The 21,958-nt window shown below is 39.2% G+C and overlaps 1 pseudogene; it reads left to right on the top strand.

Annotated features, from left to right (window-relative positions):
* Positions 1–20,728, top strand: part of LOC100656144 (asparagine--tRNA ligase, cytoplasmic-like) — a 62,560-nt pseudogene extending 41,832 nt beyond the window's left edge.
* The last annotated feature ends 1,230 nt before the right edge of the window (positions 20,729–21,958 follow it).

Genomic DNA, 21,958 nt, shown 5'->3' with positions numbered 1-21,958 from the left:
TTCAGTTACCGAGGTCAACCACAGTGCGAAATGTTAAATGAGTAGTGTGATGACATCTCAAGCCATCCTGCTCTGTCCCGCCCGGGGATCGCATCCACATAACTTTTATTACAGTATATTGTTATAATTGTTCTATTTTATTATTAGTTATTGTTATTAATCTCTTACTGTACCTAATTTATAAATTAAACTTTATCATAGGCATGTACATATACATCAAAACATAGTATATGTGGGTAGGGTTTGGTACTTATCTGCGGTTTCAGGCATCCACGGGGGTCTTGGAATGTATCCCCATGGCTAAGGGGGGACTACTGTATTCAGTAAACATTGGTAAATGGTTCATCAAAATGAAATTGGTGGTTTATTTTAAAAGCCTGTATCATAAGCCCTATGTCATACCAGAACTAAGAAACCTGCTTTTCTGAGACTCTCTCCTTTATTGTAACTTTTGACACAGAACTTTGAAATCCCTAGAGGCAAGTTTTTAGTTTACACAAGTGTTCAAAAGCAACTACCCTGAAGATATACAGGTGTTCCTTAACACAGGTGAGTCAAGCCTGATGATGGGACCAAAAAAGTTTCTGGATTTCTTAAAGAGACAGCATTTCTCAGTCCAGCAAAGAGGTATGCTTTGTTAAAAAATAACTCAGTACCCTGCTCTCCCTGGACACATGGGTGGGCATATGACTCAATCTAGGTAGATTGGAGTCCTTCCTTTGGAGTTTTCCATTTGGAGCGAGAAAAGGGGCTTATCTCTAGAGTCACATAGCTGGAAGAATGTGAACATGCAGCTACTTGGAAACGTCTTGCTTTATATATGGAGTAAGCCTCCTGTGTAAGGAAGAATAAAAACCACATATACACAATGAAAGAGAGAACCCAGAAGTCACTCAGACAATACCTGAATGCAATATCCCTCTAATAACTTTTCTCTTTACTTCACTCATGATTAATTGTTTAAAAATTTATTAAGTACCTACTATGTGCTACAGGCTGGAATTGTGATAGATACTAAGGATGCAGTGGTGCATAAGACATAACTACTGGGCTTTCCATATCTATTTTAGGTTCCTCTTTGTTATAGTGGAATAATAAAGTTTACATATACATTTTAGTGGCGTATATATATATATATTTTTTTTTTTACTGCAGTCCTTTAAAACATAATAAAGTCAGATTTCTGCTCTCAGTCAAGATGGAGAAAAGGGGACACAATTGACCCTCCCACTTCAAATAACCAAAAAAAAAAAAAAAAGACAAACTATATGAGACCATGATTTTTAAGACACTGGAGATGATCCTTAAGACATGGGAAATAAAAAGGTGAGCCCTACAATTGCCTCAGTTTACTGACTTGAGAGAGGCTGTGACATAGGAAAGGTGAACTTGGTTGGAGCCCAGGGGACTCCCTGAGCTGAGAACAAGGAATTGAGAATTCATGTTGATCAAAATAGCTAGAATTTTTAGGACAGACTACCAGAAAAGAGAGAACATCACAGAGCAAAAACTCCAAAGACATGCTTGAATGCATGTGAGGAAATTACCCAAGACTGAGAAAAGAACCAAGGTGCCCTGGTGGCACAGTAGTTACGCACTTGGCTTCTAACCCAAAGGTCAGCAGTTGGAACCCGCCAGCCACTCCATGGAAGGAACATTTGGCAATCTGCCTCTGTAAAGATTACAGCCTCAAAAACCCTGTGGAGCAGGTCTACTCGGTCCCATGGAGTCACTACGAGTCAGAATTGACTCAATGACAATGGGTTTGTTTTGGTTTTCTCGAAAAGGACCATTTGAAAAAATTAGACAAAATAGTACCCGGAGCTCACACAGAGCTGGGAAACTATCTGTTCCCACCAGCCAGGCTTGAAAATTTCATAATTCATGAAGCAAAAAAGTCTTCCCTGAGTAGTGGGGAATTATTAGCCCTAGACTAAACACTGCTCTGGACCTGCCTAACAAGTTGTAAAAGTAAGACCCTCACCCCCAAATCAAACTGTCTCCAAGTAATGTAACAACACCCCAGAAAAAAAAAAAATCAGGTATACTTACAGAAATTTAAAAATATCCAGCACTCAACAAGGTAAAATTCACGTTGTCTGGCATCCAACAAGAAATTACCAGGCATGCAAAGAAACTAGAAAATACGACTCACAATGAGGAGAACAATTAACTACTCCAGAACTTACACAGATGTTAGAATTGACAAAGACATTAAAACATTTATTATAACTGTACTCCATACGTTTAAGAAAAAGAACTAGAGATAGGAAGGTATTTTTAAAAATTGAACTTCTAGAAATAAAAGCTACAATGTCTGAAATGAAAAAATGCACTGAATAGGATTAATGGTGGATTGGATATTATAGAAGAAAAGATTAGTGAACTCGAAAACATAGTGATAGAAACCATCCAAAATGAAACACCCAACCCAAAAACCCAGTGCCATCCAGTCAAAATGAAACACAGAACAAAGAATAAAAAGGAAATAAACAGCACCAAAGTGTGTGGGACAACTTCAAATGGCCTGATATTGGTATAGCCAGAGCTCCTGATAAAGGAGGGGGCAGAAAAATATTTGAAAAAATAATAACTGAAATCTTTTCAAATTTGCTGCAAACTATAAACTCATAGTTACAAGAAACTCAACAAATCCAAAGCACAAGAAACATGAAGAAACCTATACCAAGTCACATCAAGAAGAGAGAAGACACAAGTACCAATGTCGGGAATGATACTGGCATCACTTCAGAGTCTATAGATATTAAAAGGGCAATAAGGGAATATTGTGAACAATTGTATGCCCATAAACTTGAAAAATCAGAGGAAATTTATAAATTCTTTAAAAGATAAAAAGTAACAAAGCCCACCCAGAAAGATAACTCAAATAGACCTATAACTAATTTAAAAAATGGAATTTGTTTTAACACTCTTTCCTGTGCTTAAAAAAACAAAACAAACAAACAAAAAAAACTCCAGTCCTCGCTGGAAAATAGTACTAATTCTACATAAACTCTCCAAAAATTGAACAGGAGAGAAATACTTCCCAACTCATTCTACAAGTCCAGCTTTATCTTTATTCCAAAAGTAGACACAGATCTTACAAGAAAACTACAGACTAACATCCTTCATAAACCTAAATACAACATTTCTAAACAGAATTTTAGCAAATTAAATTCAACAGTATATGAAAAGGATAGTACAGAATGATGAAATGGTGTTGTCCCAGTAATACAAGTTAGTTTAACATTAGAAAATCAATCAAGATAATTCACTATATTAAAAAACGAGAAAAGAAAAAAATCATAGGGCTATCTCAATGAACACAGAAAAAAAAATTGACAAAATCTAGCATCCATTTCTGAAAAAGTCTCTTGGCAAACTAGGAATGCAAGTGAACTTTCTAGATTGTATGAAAACCTACAGCCAGTATCATTTCTAATGGTGAAAGACTAATGCTTTCCCCTTTAAATCAGGAATGAGCCAAGGATATCTGCTATCATCATTTCTATTTAACATTGTACTGAAAGTTCTAACCAGTGCAACAAGACAATGAAAAGGAATAAAAGACAGATTATAAAGGAAAAAGCCAACTGTTTCCATTGGGAGAAGACACCATCATCTATGGAGAACTAATGAGTGAGTTTAGCAAGGTTGAAAAACAGATCAGCATACATAGATCAGTCTTATTTCTATAGACTAGCAATGAACAGTCAGAAATTGAAATTTTAAAATATCATTTACAATAGCATCAAAAATATATTCTTATTTTTATATGCATATTTAAATGAATATGCAAGTCCTGAACACTGAAAACTATAAAACATTGCTGTAAAAAAGTAAAGATCTAAATAAATGGAAAGATACAGCATGTTCAGGAGTCAAAAGACTCCGTATTGTTAAGATGTTGTCTTAGTTATCTAGTGCTGCTATAACAGAAATAGCTTAAGTGGATGGCTTCAACAAACAGAAATTTATTCTCTCAGAGTTTAGGAGGCTAGAAGTCTGAATTCAGGGCTTCAGCTCTAGGGGAATCCTTTCTCTTGTTGGCTCTGGGGGACAGTCCGTCCTTGTCATCAATCTCTCCCTGGGTCTAGGAGCTTCTCAGCACAGGGACCCCAGGCCCAAAGGCTCTTCTTGCTTGATGGTAGTGAGGTTCCTATCCTCTCTGCTTGCTTCTCTTTTATATTTCAAAAGTGATTGACTCAAGATACAACCCAATTCTTAGATTGTATCCCGTCTCATTAACATAACTGCCTCTAATCCTCCCTCATTAACATCATAGAAGTTAGGATTTACAACACATAGGAAAATTACATCAGGACACAAAATGGAGGACAACCAAACAATATTGGGAATCATGGTCTACCCAAGTCGATACGTATTTTTTGGGGACAATTCAATCCATAATAGACATCAATTCTAAAATTTATCTATATGCTCAATGCAATCCTGATCAACATTGTAGTAGCAGGCTTTTTTGTAGAAACTGAAAAACTGACTCTGAAATTTATATAAGTCATAGAAGAGCCAGAACTAATTTGAAAAAAAGGGCAAGGTTGAGGACTAATAAAAAGAGACTTCAGGACTTCTTTAAAAGCTCTAGTAAGTAAGACAGTGGGGAATTGCCATATGGCAGATACATAAATGGACGGAACAGAGTAGAGAGCCCAGAGATGTATATCGCTACGAGTCAGAACCGACTCAATGACATCTAACAACAACATGGACGACCAAAGAATTGATGCCTTTGAATTATGGTATTGGCAAGGAATATTGAATATACCATGGACTGCCAGAAGAACGAACAAATCTGTCTTGGAAAAAGTACAGCCAGAATGCTCCTTAGAAGCAAGAATGATGAGACTTCTCACCTACTTTGGACATGGTATCAGGAGGGATCAATCCCTAGGGATATTATGCTCGGTAGAGTGAGAGCCAATGAAAGAGAGGAAGATCCTCAACGAGATGGATTAGTACAATGGCTGCAACAGTGGGCTTTGGTTGGCTCAGGACTGGGTAGTGTTTCATTCTGTTGTACCTAGGGTTGCTATAAGTCAGAACTGACTCAATGGCACCTAACAACAATATACGTATGTGTATATATACTCCTCATTTATTGATCTGGTTCGGTTCTGAAGGCCAGGTCATTAGCTGAAAATCGGCATTGTGCAAAAAACTCTCAATTTCCTGCCCTGATCTCCCCTCCTCCCCATTCCCAGCCCTCCCAGTTGGGCAGCCGGGCAGCCCTTCTGCACCTGTGGTGGTCACGGGTTTGCCCTCGCTCTGCTGGCCAGAATCGGAATCCATGCTGCAGGCTGCTCGCTGGGTATCCTCAGCCGCCCGGTGTCCCAGCTCGGGGCTCTGCGGTGCGCTTGGTGCGGGAAGTGGAGCAGGGCACAGGCTGGGTAGTTCGTGGGGGCCTCAGCCAGGGGACAGAGGCCAGAGCCGCCCATGCCCTGCTCCCAGTGCCTATGCTCGAGGCAAGGGCGTTTGGGTGGATAGTTGTTAATGTGCAAAGTAGATAGTAGGTTTTTTACAACTGTCGTAAATGCAAAATGTTGGATAATGAGATAGCTGATAAGTGAGGAGTAGGAGTATATATATTGATTCCTGACAAAATATAAAGGCACTTCAGTGGAGAAAGGATAGTTTTTTGAACAAATAGTGATGAAACAATGGGTATCCGAGTGCTGCATGTGAGATCCATTTGTTTCACCAGTTGATTAGACTGGAACAAAAAAAGATGATTGTCAATAAGCAATGCCTATGTTTGATGTCTTTGGAAAACAGCCACACTACACACACACACACACACACACACGCACACACACACACACGGAAAAATAATTAACTGAACATCTGCTATTTTCTTTGAAATTTGGACTTGGTTAAAAGGACACAGGGTACATAGCAATGGCAAGCTGCTAATAAGCCAAGTTCAGCAAACATTTTAAAATGTTGTCAAAATATTTACTACTTCTTCCTTCATAAAAATTTAGTTGTGAAATGCAGATTCGCAAAATGTGTAAGAAAGACTCGTGATTACGAAATGTAATTTAGCTCAGTGGGTTAAATTAATACAATACCATGAAAATACATACTTCAGAAGCAAGTCTTATCTTTAAGGTAAATTTAAGAAATTACCACAGCCACCCCAACCTTCAGCAACCACCACCCTGATCTGTCAGTCTGCAGCCGTCCACATCAAGGCAAGGCCCTCCACCAGCTGAAAGATTATGTACTCACTGAAGGCTCAGATAATGGTTAGCATTTTTTAAACAATAACTGATTTTTATATTAAGGTATGTACAATTTTTTTTTAGATATAATGCTCTTGCACACTTAATAGACTACACCAAAAACCAAAGCCATTGCCGTTGAGTCGATTCTGACTCGTAGCGACCCTATAGGACAGAGTAGGGCTGCTCCATAGGGTTTCCAAGGAGCACCTGGTAGATTCGAACTGCCGACCTTTTGGTTAGCAGCTGAACTCTTAACCACTATGCCATCAGGGTTTCCTAACAGACTACCGTATAGTATAAACATAATTTTATATGCACTGGGAAACAAAAAACATTTGTGTTACTTGCTTTATTGTAATATTTGTTTTATTGTGTTGGTCTGGAACCAAACCTGCAATATCTCCAAGGTATGCCAGTAAGACACACTCCTTTCCTTAAAGAAGTTTACCATGTAGTAAACAATAAGCACGTACATTCATCTCAAATAAACAAATAATGCTTTTGTGCAAAAGGAGTTTTTTTTTTTACAGCTCTTTTCAGTATCAATTTCAGGATGATAAGCCTTGAGGTGTTAAACATTTATTAGGTACTAAAAAAAATTTTTTTTTAACCATAGGGTCGCTATAATTCAGAATCGACTTGACAGCAATGGGTTTTGTTTAACCATAGACAGGAGCCCTAGTGGTGCAGTGGTTAAAACTTGGCTGCTAACCAAAAGGTCAGCAGTTCGAATCCACCAGCCGCTCCTTGGAAACCCTATGGGGCAGTTCTACTCTGTGCTATAAGGTCACTATGAGTCAGAATTGACTCAATGGCAGCAAGTTTAGTTTTGGTTGGTAACCATAGCTAGAGGAGACTGGTGGTACAAACAGTTAAGTGCTCAGCTGCTAACAGAAAGGTTGGTGGCACCAACCCACCCAGCCATTTTGCAGGAGAAAGATCTGGTGACCTACAAAGATTACATCCCAGGGAAACCTATAGGGCTGTCACATGTGGTCCCTACTAGCATGAATCAACTCTATGGTGCCTAAAAACAACAACCATAGACAGGAGTCTGTGGGTGGTGCAAATACTTAAATGCTTGTCTAGTAGCTGAAAGGTTAGCAGTTTGAACTCACCCAGAGGGTCCTGGAGAGACAGGCCTGGTGATCTGTTTTTGAAAGGTCATAGCCTTGAAAACACTATGGAGCACTTTTATTCTGCACACATGGGGTCACCGTGAGTTGGAACAGAATCACTCGATGGCAACTAACAATAACCACAATAACCAAGGTAGGGAAACTACCCGTAGGATTCCTGTAAGAAACCATGCTAGCATTTGCAAATGAAGAGCTGAACACCTGCCCTCTAAAACGTCTTCCAGTAGCACAGGCATATTTTTGAGGCAAGCAGGAGTTCAAATGCAGGAAATGCTATCCACCTTATGGGAATTTAGTGACTGTGGTGGAGAATAAAATGAGGAAAAAAATAGTGATATAAAAATGTTCACTGTATTTAAGACAAAAATTTCCAGTTCTTAAGACATAGTCAGTTTTTGTTTTGTGATCATGTAATCTTATCTTTTTCCTCAGTCATATTGAACGTAAGTTTTCACCAAGCTAGAATTCACCCAATGTATGATAAGTTTAAATATTTTCCTAGTCAATTATTGTTCACATCCTAAGGGCATAAGACAAATGACTTTCCTCAACAGTGGTCTCAACAACATTAAAAACTTCAGCTTCTAAATGTAATGGGATATTACAGATTTATTCTCTACCTTAAACAGATATAAAAGTGTGCAAAATAGATGAAACAACAGTTTCAAATACTGGACAACGGGCAGAGCAGGACAGTGGCTCTTGACAGCAGGGAAATAAATGAGTGGAGCCCTGTTCACGTCCCATCTCACTGGTGAGTGATGCCAGGTTGTGGCACAGGGAAAGGGAACCCAAGCAGAGCCCAGTGGTCTCGCTGAGTTGAAGAGAGTTCGCTGTCCGGGGAGACCCACCCTTCTCCCCCAAAGATGTCCACACTCTAATCCCTGGAACTTATGGATATGTACACATCGAAGGCAAAAGGGACTTTGCAGATATGGTTAAGGTTAAGGACTTTAACCTAAAGAGATTTCCCTGGATTATCCAGGTAGGTTCAGTCTACTCACGTGACCCCTTAAGAGCAGAGAACTTTCTCTGGTTGGAGTCAGGAAGATGCAGCAGCAGCAGCAGAAATCCAAGAAGTTTCAAGAGTGAGAAGGATTTGATGTACTGCCACTGGGGGTGAGATATGGAGGGACATGTGCAAGGGTTGGAGAGAGGCCTCTAGAAACTAAGGATGGTCTCTGATAACAGCCACAAGGAAACAAGGTCCTGGATCCTACAACTGCGAGGAACTGAATTCTGCCAACAATCAGATTGTGTTTAAAAGCAGGTTATTCCCTGGAGCCTCCAGTAAGTAACCTAGTCCTGCTAGTGATTTTGGCCTTGTGGGACTCTAAGCAGAGGACCCAGTTGAGCCACACTGGACTTGGACTTCAGACCTACAGAACTGTGACATAAATTTGTGTTGTTCTAAGCTGCTAAATTTGTAGTAATTTGTTACAGCAGTAATAAAAAATAAATATAGGAGCCGGACACAAATGACTGCATACTGCCTGACTCCATTTACATGAAATTCTAGAAAAGACAAAACGACAGTGATAGAAAAGCAGGTCAGTGGTTCTCAGGTGGTAGGGTTCAGGGTATGGGATTGATTGACTATGAGTGGGTACAAAGGACTTTTTGGAATGATGGAAATATTCTATCATGATTGTTGTGCTGGTTACATGACTCTACATTGTCAAAACTCATCATACTGTGTACACTTAAAACTATTGCATTTTATTGTAAGTAAATACCTCAATAAAATTGACACACACACAAATAACATTAAGGCTATCCTTGCCTTTTTACTTAACACAGCTATTTTGATGAAAAATTCTTAAAACTTAAAGCAAATATTAGCACACCTATCACAAGTCATACATCACAACGATGATTCCTGAACTTGAACACATTGTTAATCATCTCAAAGACACCAATAATAATTATCCAGGTGGGTCCTGGATGACAATGTACTGATACTAATGTTGCAATCAATGATTATATGCACACACACAGACACACAATGCAATATACATGCTGTTATGTGCCATCCAGTCAATTCCAACTGCTAGCTACCCTACAGAATAGAGTAGAACTGCCCCATTGGGTTTCCTAGGCTGTAATCTTTATGGAAGCAGATTGTCAGATCTTTTCTCCCGGTGGGTTCAAATCACTGACCTCTTGGTTAACAGCGAAGCGCTTAACCACTGCGCCAGCACAGCTCCTTGAAATAGACATACACACACTCATATACTTATATAAAGACAGAGAAATTTTCTTCATTATTCTTAAGTCACTTGCTATTGCTAATGACGTGATCACATAGGCATGTTGATTTGATCTTTTGGGACAATGTGAACCCATTCAGGGTGAAGCTCTAAATGCTGACCAAACTGGTGACTGCTGACCAGCAGCAGCACCATCATAATGATGGATGAGGTATGCCTTTACTACAGAAAATGTATTATGAAAACACTGAAAAAATTTTAGAAGATTGTTTTGAAATAGCATAAATAGCCTTGTCTGGCTTCTCTGGTGTCTTAGGCTACTGTTCTTAGGTTAGCCTAAGACGTTAGACAATGAGTGTTATGATTTAGCTTTGGAATGCTAAGGCTAGTCAATTTGACACTAGAAAGTGTTGTTTCAGGAATGTTTCCTTTTGAAACTCTCCTGGTATTAGGTGGGCCTGGCAACCTACACACTGTGTCTAGATAAAGAAACAGAATATTCCATTTCAAATGTCTTTCCAAAAGAGGCAGATGACCCACAAGTTAAAGAATGTGTCACATAGTTGCGAGGTCGATTTGCTGTTCTGAAAGGATCAAATGGTGAAGGATCATCTTGAAACCTTCCTGGAATTTTGGCAAGAGAAGGAGGTAGATGATGGGGATCCTCTAAGAACAGAACCAAAATGTTTAAAAGTATATCAAAAGCAAAGAATGGGCAAGGTTGCATTACCCAGGGAGGCAATCAGGGATTCCTTTGGAAGTAACCAGCACTTTTCTTGGATCTTTTACGCTAATACGATGACACATAAAACCAAAGTATACAGTTTTAAGTGTCATGTCTGTAGAGACGTGATAAAGGTCAATTAAAAGTACTTAGGAAAAAAGATTGGAAAAAGACTCAAGAAGAAAAGGATAATAAGAATATGAAAACAGCCATATTTGAGATCGTACTACTTCTCAGGAACGCTACTAAGCGCCTTACATTCATCATCTCATTTAACCCTTACAATCATCCGTAGAAGGAGATATGATTTTCATTTTAGACGTGCATGAACTGAGTCTCAGAGAGATGCAGTGCCCTAGCCAAGGTCACACACTAATTGGTGGGGTTAAAATTCATACCCAGACCCCAAAGACTGCATTCTGCTTAATGACCCTGCAATACTTCCTCAGAAGTCCTGCTTACTGATTACTTTCCAAAAAACGTGTGGAAATCAGAGTGCTATCATTTGGAGACCCACTTCCATTTTTTTCCCAGTCATCTTGCCTTTAAGATAAATGACTCCATTTGTTAACTCTTAGGTATATACTCCCAGACTTAAAAAAAAAAAAAAAGCACCTGTCGTGAGTCAGCTCCAACTCATGGCAATCCCCATGTTATGGAGCTGAATTGCTCCATAGGATTTTCTTGGCTGTAATCTTTTATAGAAGCAGATCTCTAGGCTTCTCCACAGCACGGCCGGGTGGGTTTGAACCGCCAACCTTTAGGGTAGTAGTTGAGTACAAACCGTTTGCACCACCCAGACACCTCTGGAATTTTGGTGTTGCAGCTAGGTAAGAACTTGGCTGCTAACCAAAGGGTTGGCAGTTTGAATCCACCAGCCACTCCTTGGAAACCCTATGGGGCAGCTCTACCCTGTGTAATTGGGTTGCTATGAGTCGGAATCCACCCGATGGCAATTGGTTTAGTGGTACGCTTATTTCTAAATATCTCTAAAATAGTGTTTTCCATGCTTCAGTCATTAATTGCCAGGTGCCATCAAGTTGGCTGTGACTCATGGTAACCTATGTACAACAGAACAAAACATTGCTCCATCTTCATGATCATTGGCATGTTTGAGTCCATTGTTGTGGTCACTATGTAGTGCCTTCCAACCTTGGGGGTTCATCTTCCACCACTATATTGGACAATATTCTGTTGTGATCCATAGGGTTTTTATTGGATAATTTTCTGTTGTAAATCACCAGGCCTTTCTTCCTAGTCTCTTAGTCTGGAGCGCTGCTGAAAACTATCCACCATGGGTGACCCTGCTGATATTTGAAATACTGGTGGCATAGCTACTATCATCACAGCAACATGCAAGCCACCATAGTACAACAAACTGACAGATGAGGAGTGGTCAGTCATTAATATAGCATCTTAATTTTTTCCTTATCTACTTAATATTTTTCTTTAAATTGACTCATTTTCTTTCTTTGTTTTTCTTTTTTTTTAAATCTTGGTGAAAGTATACACAGCCAAAGGTAAACCATTTCAACAATTTCTGCATGTACAATTCAGTGACATTATCTTAATCTCACTGCCCCCTATGCTTCCCATCCAACCTTGATTCCATTTCCTTTTACATTAGCTTCTTTTTAAGTAATAATATTCATGGAATCATAGGTTGATGTGCTACTTACATTTTTCTAATAGATATAAAATACATAAAGCTATTAAAATAAAAATATCCATCTGTTTCCACAGTGGCTTACGTTCAACTCTTTTGGAAACACTGCTCTTGCGCTTGTTAACAGAGACAATGGAAATGTTTCCCCTAAAGATGACCTTCTCACCAAGAGCAACATCTCTGCTCCCTAAAGTGGAATTTTCTTTAAGCCTCACCCAGATGGTGAGCAATCTTCCCAGTTTCCAGAATCTAAGACCTTCCACCCTCCCTTGGCAGAATTTACCATCAAATGATTCAGAGTGGACCAGCACCCACAGACTCTGTCCTTGTTCTTCTCTAACTTCTACCTGCTCCAGTTCAGTGTCCTCTCACCTGTCTCAGGACCGTTGCAACTCCCTTTCTCATCTTCAAAGTCCCTCTCCCACTAAGCCATTTCTCCAGGTTCCAGTATGATTTGCTTATCTTGTCCATGCTGTCTTAGTTACCTAATGCTGCTGTAACAAAAATTAACATAAGTGGAAGGATTTAATGAACAAAAATTTATTTTCTCACAGTTCTGGAGACTAAAAGTCCATATCAAGGTTTTGGCTGTGTTGATTACTTTTGTGGGCCTCTTCTAGTTTCTGGTGTCTGCTGGCAATCCTTACTGTTCCTTTGCTTATAGACAGGGTCTCACACGGTGTTTGTCTTCCCCCTGTACGTGTGGGTCTTTGTGTCTATTCTGCTCTAGGTTTAGATCCCGCCATACTTTGGTATGACCTCACTAACATAACAACAATAACAACACTATTTCCAAACAGAGTCACGTCCATAGGTACAGGGGCCAAGACTTCAATACATATTTTGAGGGGGGACACAATTGAATCCATAACTCATGCCAAGTGTGAAATTAATGAGCTAATGCGACACTTCTTTCAGGTAAAATACTTGTAGATTAATATGGCTTTTCTGGAGGCCATAGCATGACTTTGAAGGTGGAACTCCAGGTATTTTGACAGTCTGTGGTGACAGTCCTTCAGTGTCCTTTAGATTATCACATCAGGTACATGGCCACCAATTCCCTCTAAGTATGGTCTGATCCTGTCTACATCAGGCATCCTGAGGTTCTAAGATAACTTGTCTAAGCATGGAATTTCACCCCTCTGATGTCCCTCCAGGATAGAATCTCACTTTCTAATATAAAAGCTTCCATTTTTATTCAGTACTCTCTACTGTCCACATATCCAGAAGACTTTGCATGATTTGTGAAAATTCATCATTTTTCCACTTTTAAAAAATATTCTTTATTGTAATTGGTAACTTACTGAGAAATGTTACCAGTATTGCATCACTGTTAATTAATAAAAACACACATGCATGTAATAATTACATATCACTTAATAAAATACACTTTGTCTAACTTTGTTTTGGTGATTGAAGCTCAAAACTTTCATGCCTGGGGATCCTGTAGATTCAAGTTTTATGCTTGAAGGTTGGAAGAAGAATAAAAGTATTTTCTTCATTAATGTGAAAGATGAAAACTGGGACCTGTTCTAGAATATTCATCTTGAATATTCATCATGAATACTGTATTTTTTACTGAAATAACAAGTGCCTTCTATGTTTGTTTGCCAATCACTTCCTCCCCTGGGAGGTATTTCCATATGAGCTGCTATGACAATTTTTCTTATATGTTGATATAAAAAAAGAAAAACAATTAGCATAAGATGCTTTTGAAAATACTTCACGGGCTGAGGGAGCGGATGGTAAATAGACAGCAAGTATTATTTGCGTGAAAATACGGTAGTCTATTTATGAAGATCAAGATAATTTTATATTTTATATTTCTTCTAAGAAACAGCAATAAAATGTCATTGAAAAAGATATATCAAATGCAGTCGGGAGAAATAAGATACAGTGCTGTCTATGTTCTTGATCTTTAAGTTTACCTTTTTCTATGTATTTGAGAATCAGTGCATAAACCACACCTAACCAAGGAACTGTTGGTATGTTCACTCCCTTTTCTTCCTGGAGGGCTCATCTCCTATCCCACTTTTTTTTTTTTACTGCTAAAAGAACATTCACAAGAGGTGGGAGAGGACTGACCCAAAGGAGCTGGAATTGGCTCAAACATTTGACTGTTTCTTGGCATTTGAGAAAGGATGAGCCTTTTTTTTTTTTTTTTAGTAAGAATAGTTATTTTCTCACTGTCCCCTGAACACATGCTGACTTGAGCAGCTGTGTTTCCTGGGAGCCCTTTTGTTACCTAGGGAACACTCTAACCTTGTCCTATCACCTTTTCATCACAGAATCTGAGTTCTTTTCCATCAGATTTTCCTCCCCAGCTAAAAATGGACATGTTGGGAATTACATAACTTTTCTTAGGCAACTCTTTTACTAAACAAAAAAAAATCCCATTTCCCAAATGTAGAGTCGATTTTCTTTCCTCAAATACCAACTTGGGGGAAATGTTGGCAAAATATATGTCTTTATTCCTAAAGTCCTGTGTCTCAGAATTCTACATTTTTGACTTAAGTAGGAGGCACTGGCATCATTTAAACCAAATGGGAATTTACAAGTTTGTCTCTGAATTCTTCATGAATATAATTGAAAATAATGTCTGTTTACATTTTGTCCACGGCAAGTCCCTTCACATTTGAAAGTTTGAATAAATACAGCTTTTCCACATATTGAGATTATTCAGGATTAAACCCAAATTCTGTAATTTAGAAAGAGCAAGAAGAAGGCCAGCTTCTTCCTAGTGATTTATAGCATGAAATGTGTTGTGATGACCACTTCTCCTCTGACATGAGCTATTGCATCAGAAGCCTTCCCAGATGTTTTACCTTGGCAGAAAGTGAAAGTTCCTTCATTATCTTCCTGTCAGACTACGAAGATATTGGAATTTTTGAGCATATATTTTATGCCTGGCATTGTGTTGGGCACTGGGGATAGAAGAGTAAATAAGTCACAGTCCATGTCCTCAAAACGGTTTGCACGCCACTCAGACATAGAGGTCAAGAGTCTACCAAGTCAGATATTTGCACATTCAAGTGCTACAATGCAACCTGCAGGGATGGACGGGACGGATGGGGGTGCAGGGACAGAGTGTGGAAATGAGATTCAGGCAGTAAAGAGTGCACTGGTGGCTAAACTAGACCTACACCACAAAAACCAAAATCAAACCCATTGTCGTCGAGTTGATTTCGACTCATAGCGACCGTATGGGACAGAGTAGAACTGCCCCGTAGGGTTTCCAGCGAACAGCTGGTAGATTCAAACTGTTGACCTTTTAGTTAGCAGCCATCCCATAGGCCTTGCTTTTGCCACAAATATTGCCTAAAAGTGAAAGAGGCAAGCAGCATCCATTATTTAGGCTATCACCTATGATTAAATGAGGTAGACCACTGCTGTTGGAAGAAATATTAAAATATCTATCTGCTATCTACCTATTGTCTCTCAGCTTCAAGCCTAACCTTCTCATACATTTCCCAGCATCCCTGACGTATCTGGAGGAAGGAGTAGCTGACAGCTCTTTCCTTAATCCCACTTCAGTTCCCAGGGAAGCTCTCAGCAGAACTGGGACTGGAGACAGTATTCCTTTGGTTGGGTCTCAAGCAGCATCTGTGTCTTACCCTAGAACAATGTTTCACATAGGCCGAGTCAACTAGGGTGGATGTTTGTAAAACATGCAGATTCCTAGCTACACCTAAATGTACGGATTCAGCATCTTTGGGAATGGGGGGCTGGGATCTGCAAGTTTAACAGCATTTAAGGTCATTTTTTTAACTCTGAAGTCTGGGAAATACTCCACTAAGGAGTAGCCTGAAGAAACTGATTTGGATCCAAGAAAGTCAGTGAACGTGTGTATTCAATATTTGTAGGGGCATGAAGATGCTTTGAAGAAATCCAAATTCCCATAATTTAGGAAGACCTAGTTGGGTGAAGCAGATGAAATCCTTCAGTTAGTCACACCACTTGAAATTCTTCGATAATTAAATATACTTTTGACGAAATAAGTTTAACTCTTTCAATTTGTAACTTTCTCTGGTGGATGCCAAGAGGAGATATCAGTCAATTACATTTTAGCACAAATTAATTTTATTTCATTTTAAAAAGGGAGTGAGATTAAAAACAAAATTTGAGAAAACAAGAGTTTCGATGGGGAACAAAGGAAGCAAGAACTTTGGGACGTGAATATGTGAATCAGATGTTTTCGTTTTCTGTGTCTCCATTCCAGATATTCTGCCTTGTTTGTACATTTGTTCATTATTTAGCCAGTAAATTCAATAACTTATTATTTAAGTGTTTAGTAAGTAAAAATAAATGTTTACTTTGGTACCTACTATAATGTGGGTTCAATGTGTTGGGAATCTAGTAGTGAGCAAGACAGAGAAAGTTCCTGCTTTCAAGGAACTGCCCAAGGAACCTATGGGCAGACAGGCAATCAATGAATTAAAAATGTACATGAAAATATAGCATCAGAGAATGATAAGTACTGGGAAGTAAACAAAGCAGAATGAGACACCAGTGACTGGGCTGATCTTGGTGGTACACAGGCTACTTTAAATTAGATGGCCTAGGAAGGCCTCTGTGATTGGGTGATATTTGAGTTGAGACCTGAGCCAGTCATATAAAGAATTGAGGAAAGAGCCTTGGAGGCTGTTATGGATCAAATTGTGTTCCCCCAAAATGTGTGTCAACTTGGCTAGGCCATGATTTCCGGTATTGTGTGGTTGTCCTCCGTTTTGTGATCTGATGTAATTATCCTGTGTGTTGTAAATATTAACCTCTATGATGTTAATAAGGCAGGATTAGAGGCAGTTATGTTAATGAAGCAAGACTCAATCTATAGGATTAGGTTGTATCTCGAGTCACTCTTTTGAGACATGAAAGAGAGAAGTGAGCAAAGAGGAGAGGCACCTGATTATCACCAAGCAAGAAGAGCCAGGAGTAGAGTGCATCCTTTGGACCCGGGGCCTTTGTGCTGAGAAGTTCCTTGACCAGGGGAAGATTGATACAAGGATCTTCCCCCAGAGCTGACAGAGAGAGAAAGCCTTCCCCTGGAGCTGGCATCCTGAATAATGAGAGAATAAATTTCTTTTTGTTAAAGTACTGGTATAGCAGTACTAGATAACTAAGACAGAGGCAGAGGAAATGTTTAGCACCAGGGTTCCAAAGAAGGAACAAGCTTGGCATCTTTGAGAAACAGCAAGGAAGTCAGGGTGCCTTGAGCAGAGTGGGTGAACAGTGGAGTTAAGGAGAGGCTGAGGAAATATGGAGAAGTAGACAGGATAGATCACCTTGGGCTCTGCAGGCCGTGGTCGTTGTTGTTAGTTGGCCCTTAACGCATGTTGGCTCCATGTATGCCAGAACAAATGCTGCTCTGTCCTGCCCCATCCCCATGACTGATTGTGGATCAGACCATTGTGATCCATAGGGTTTTCGCTGTCTGATTTTTGGAAGTAATTGGCCAGGGCTTTTTTTCCTACTCTGTCTTAGTCTGGAAACTCTGCTGAAACCTGTTCAGCATCACAGCAACACACAAGCCTCTGCAGACGGACAGGTCGTGTCTGTACATGAAGTACATTGGCTGGGTATAGAATCCAGGTCTCCCAGGTAGAAGGCAAGTCTACTACTGAACCACCACTGCCTCCCTGTAGGCACGATAAAGAGTTTGAATTTTATTGACCAAACATTATGGGGGACTTTAAACAGTGGAGTGACACATCATACTTAATTTTAAATTGACGTCTTAGGCTGCTCTGTGGTGAATGGATTGGAAGAGGATAGAATGAAACCAGCTAGCTGGCGAAGAGGTTTTTAAAGAGATGAGGTGGTGGCATGTACCAGGGGATAATAGTGGAAAGGAGATGAGTCCACTGCTGTGTTTTGAAGGGAGAGTCGACAAGGCTTGCCAATGGATTGATGCGTGACATGGGAGAAAAAGTAGCCTCATGGGAGGACATTTGTAGATCATTGGAGTGGCATAAAGTTATTGTATGCCCAGAAGTGAGAGAAGTCCTGATGAAGAGGGCTCAGGAGAAGATGAGTGAAGAAAGAAGGTAGAAGAAAGGTAAACAAATTTCACCCTACTATAGGTGTTAGCCCACTTTGTGTACCATCTCATAGCTCAATTAAAAATGTGTATATATTCCTAAAACCATCTCTGATGGCTCGTTTTATGTGTCATTGTGGCTAGGCAATAGTACCCAGTTATTCAATTAAACACTTACCTAGGTGTTGCTATAAAGGTATTTTGTAGATGTGGTTAACATCACGACCAATTAAGTTTAAATAAAGCAGATTATTTTCATAATCTGGGCTGGCCTCATCCAATCAATTGTAAAGTTTTAAGAACAGAACAGAGGTTTTCTTGAGAAAGAAGAAATTTTGCAGATCAGCTTCTGCCCAAGAGTTTCCAGCCTGCTGAACCTGCCCTACAGATTTCAGACTTGCTAGTTCCCATACTCACTTAAGCCGATTCCTTGAAATATATCTCTTTGTATGCGTGTATTCTCCAGAGAAATGGAACCAGTAGGAGATATATAACATTACACACCGTCCTACAAACTTCTTTCATCCTGTACTAACAAAAGCGAGGTAAAAGGAGTGGAAGTTGGGGGTGATTCTCATGGGAGAGAGGGTGATTCTCATGGGCCTTGTGTTTCTTCCTTAGGGGAAGAGGACAGGACAGAAGACTAATTGGGCCCCCTGTTCTACTAGAGCAAAAAGGATTCTTAGGCTGAAGGAAAAACGTACCCCTTTTACTTCCAAAAGAGATGGCGTCTGATGCTATAAGTATCATTCTCGTGCTCTGCCCAAGCTTCTGAACCCACCTTCATTCGCAACTTTCATCTCCGGAACTGTGTGTGGGACAATTGGGCAAGCAGCCTACCAACTAACCCGTAGAGTGGAACTTGACTGTGTGGAACTACTGAAGCATGCGCTCTTTCTGCCTTCCCCACTCCACAGACTCCGTTCTCCTATGCCGTTATCGCTGTTAGTTGCCATCAAGGAGGCTCTGACTCATTATGACCTTACGCATAGCAGAAGGAAATGTTGCCCAGTCCTGTGCCATCTTCATGATTGTTGGTATGTTTGAGTCCATTGTGGCTATTTTGCCAGTTCACCTCATTTTTGTTGACCCTCTGCTTTACCAAACATAATGTCCTTTTCTAGTGACTGAAAACCACCCCCCTATATGTTCCTGAAATTATTTTTCTCACAAAATGAGTTTTCCTGGTTGAAAGTCAAAATATGCCTATAATATTTCTTCGCTTTGAGGTTCTTCTTCTTGATAGATGAACCAACCTTCAGAAATTTAGTTCATTGACCCATTAATAGTAACCTTGGAAGCCAAAAATAACTTGTCATTTGTGGTTTCTTTTGCTTGCTCCCTATAACACACACCTTTTAAAATACTCACCTTTTTGAAATGCAGTTGGGTCTAAGATGTTGCCTGTTTGCTTCCCCTGTTAGGTACCTGAAAATGCTGACACTAGAGAAATATTAGAAAGAAAGAAGTGCCACGGGTCAGCAGTTATTTGCTGAGCCAAGGTAATTCATCTTATCAAAAGCCAAGTGCAGTATGGTGTCCATTCCACAATTCCTGCCGCCCCTCTCAGTAGATGAGGTCATTCAGTGAGTTGGCATTTAAGGGGTCAGCGATTGTGAGAGCTGGCAACAACAAAACAAAATAAAAGCTGATTTTTAAAACATCATTCTGGAGAAGGAGCAGTTGCCTACCTTAAAGAATCCCTGAGTATATCACACTGTAGCCTTTAGATTTCATGTTGAGATATGTTTCAGGCATTACTATTTCCACTTAGGAATTTAATATAAGGTTTCACAGAAGAAAACTACAAAAGAACTTGGCACTGACTTCTGGATTTTATCCAGAGCTCACAATAAAAGTTGTTTAACAAGTTCCACAGCTAATAAGTGGCAGAAACAGGATTTGAACCCCCTTCTGACTAGGTTCAAAGCCTATATATGCTCTTTTATTTACTCTTTTAACCGAGTCTAATTAGTCACTCACCAAGTACCAGGCACAGTGCTCTCTATGTCACATAACCTAAAAAGAGAGTAAGAAGGAGTGATGGTGGTATCATCCCAACTCTACCTTATACAGACTGAAAGTGCTGGAAAGGAGCTAAGGCAGCTCCAGAAGATACAACAATTTTTTTTTTTTTTTTGTAATTCTATAGCTAGACCTATTTATCAATAGAAAATATCATTCAGAAAATGTATTTATTTCTCTATATTTATAACTGTACTGCCCCAATTCACTTCTACCCCTGGATGTCCTAAAATGAATTCACTTGGAAAAATCTCTACTTTGGGGTGAAACACGTATTGTCACTGAATATGATTAAACTGTTCATACGCATTAAATGAGGGCAGTGGTGGTTCAGTGGTAGACTTCTCACCTTCCATGCAGGAAAGCCAGGTTTCATTTCTGGCCAATGAGACTCAAGTGCAGTGGAGACTTGCATGTTGCTGTGACCCTGAACTGGTTTCAGTGGAGCTTCCAAACTCGGACAGACAAGGAAGAAATGCCTGGTGATCTACTTCCAAAAATTAGCCAGTGAAAACCCAATGGAAATTCTTTTCCACCTTTCCCCCCTTCTGATCAGAATTCTTCTGTAGAATCGCTGATCAAACTATTCAGTAGTGGTCGACAGACACCATCCAGTTTCTCCGGAATGAAATTTCGAATTCTTAAGGAATCCAATCTTGCTGGAGCCATGGAGGCTGGATGAACCTCTGAAACTATTGCTCTGAGATAATCTTTAAACCTTAAGCCAAAAATATCCATGAAGTCTTCTTAAAACCAAACAATACTTTAGCTTAACTAGTAAAGATTTCTGCCTTGAGCATTGTGCTATTTTAAGATCTATCTATATGGGATCAAATTGACAACAGTAACTGGAAAGATTAGAAAGGAAACTTAGGGGACAGCGAGTTTATGTTAATGGGGGAGGAACAACTTGGAAAAAGAGAATAGGAATGGTTGCACAACTCAAAGAATGTAATCAATGTCACGAACTGTACATGCAGAAATTGTCGAATTGGTATGTTCTGCTATGTAGATTCTCAATAACAACAAAAATAAATTATATTTAAAAAAAAACAAAACCCTATGGATCACAATGGACCAATCCTGTTGTATGTAGGGTGCCTCTTTACTAGCTAACAACAACAATGTGGTAAACAAGAAAATTTAATTTCTAGAAATCCATTTTATTAAAATAATCCAAAATATGAAGGAAGTTCCATGCACAAAAACATTTACCACAATGTTACTTATGATAATTAGAAAGGAAAAGTTTAGGTAAATTATAGTATGGCCACAGAATGGTATATTATTCTGCAGCCATTAAAAAAATAATAATAGTAATAGTTTTAAAGGTGTATCATGTAATCACATAACAATTGTCATGAAGTAATATTAAGTGAAGTAAGCAACCTAAAATACTGCGTAGGTATACTGTAATTGAAACTTTTTTTTAAAAATATAGCTAAAAGACTGAAATGTACCAAAATGCTGACAGTGGTTGTTTTAAGACAGTGGAATATATGTTAAGATGGTGGATTTTCCTTATTTATCTTTTAAACATTCTTTTTGTAGTGAAAATAAAATTATTTTAAAATTAAAATATGAAAAACAAATACTTTTTTTTTTTACACCTTAGGAATAATCAGAGACACCTTATGTTAGGTGAAGGTATCCCAGTTTATGGGGAAAAGATATGGGACTGGAGGCAAATTTTAGAGAACAAGGTGATGAACAGGGAAAAGTCTGGTGTAGACGTGGTTACCGCTCTGCAGGGTATTCCTTCACAGGCATAACACTTTAATTTTCTCTGCAATTTATATTCCTTATGCAATGTTTTCTATTTTATTTTAACACAAAGAGAGATACCATTACTTGACAAAGGTGACCTAGATATTCTAAAGCTCTTCTGCAAAATTGAATATCTTATCTGCCA

Source organism: Loxodonta africana, chromosome 13 (assembly GCF_030014295.1).
Source record: "Loxodonta africana isolate mLoxAfr1 chromosome 13, mLoxAfr1.hap2, whole genome shotgun sequence".
Taxonomy (NCBI): Eukaryota; Metazoa; Chordata; class Mammalia; order Proboscidea; family Elephantidae; genus Loxodonta; species Loxodonta africana.
The sequence above is the reverse complement of the archived record's forward strand: the minus strand, read 5'-3'. Positions and strand labels throughout refer to the sequence as shown.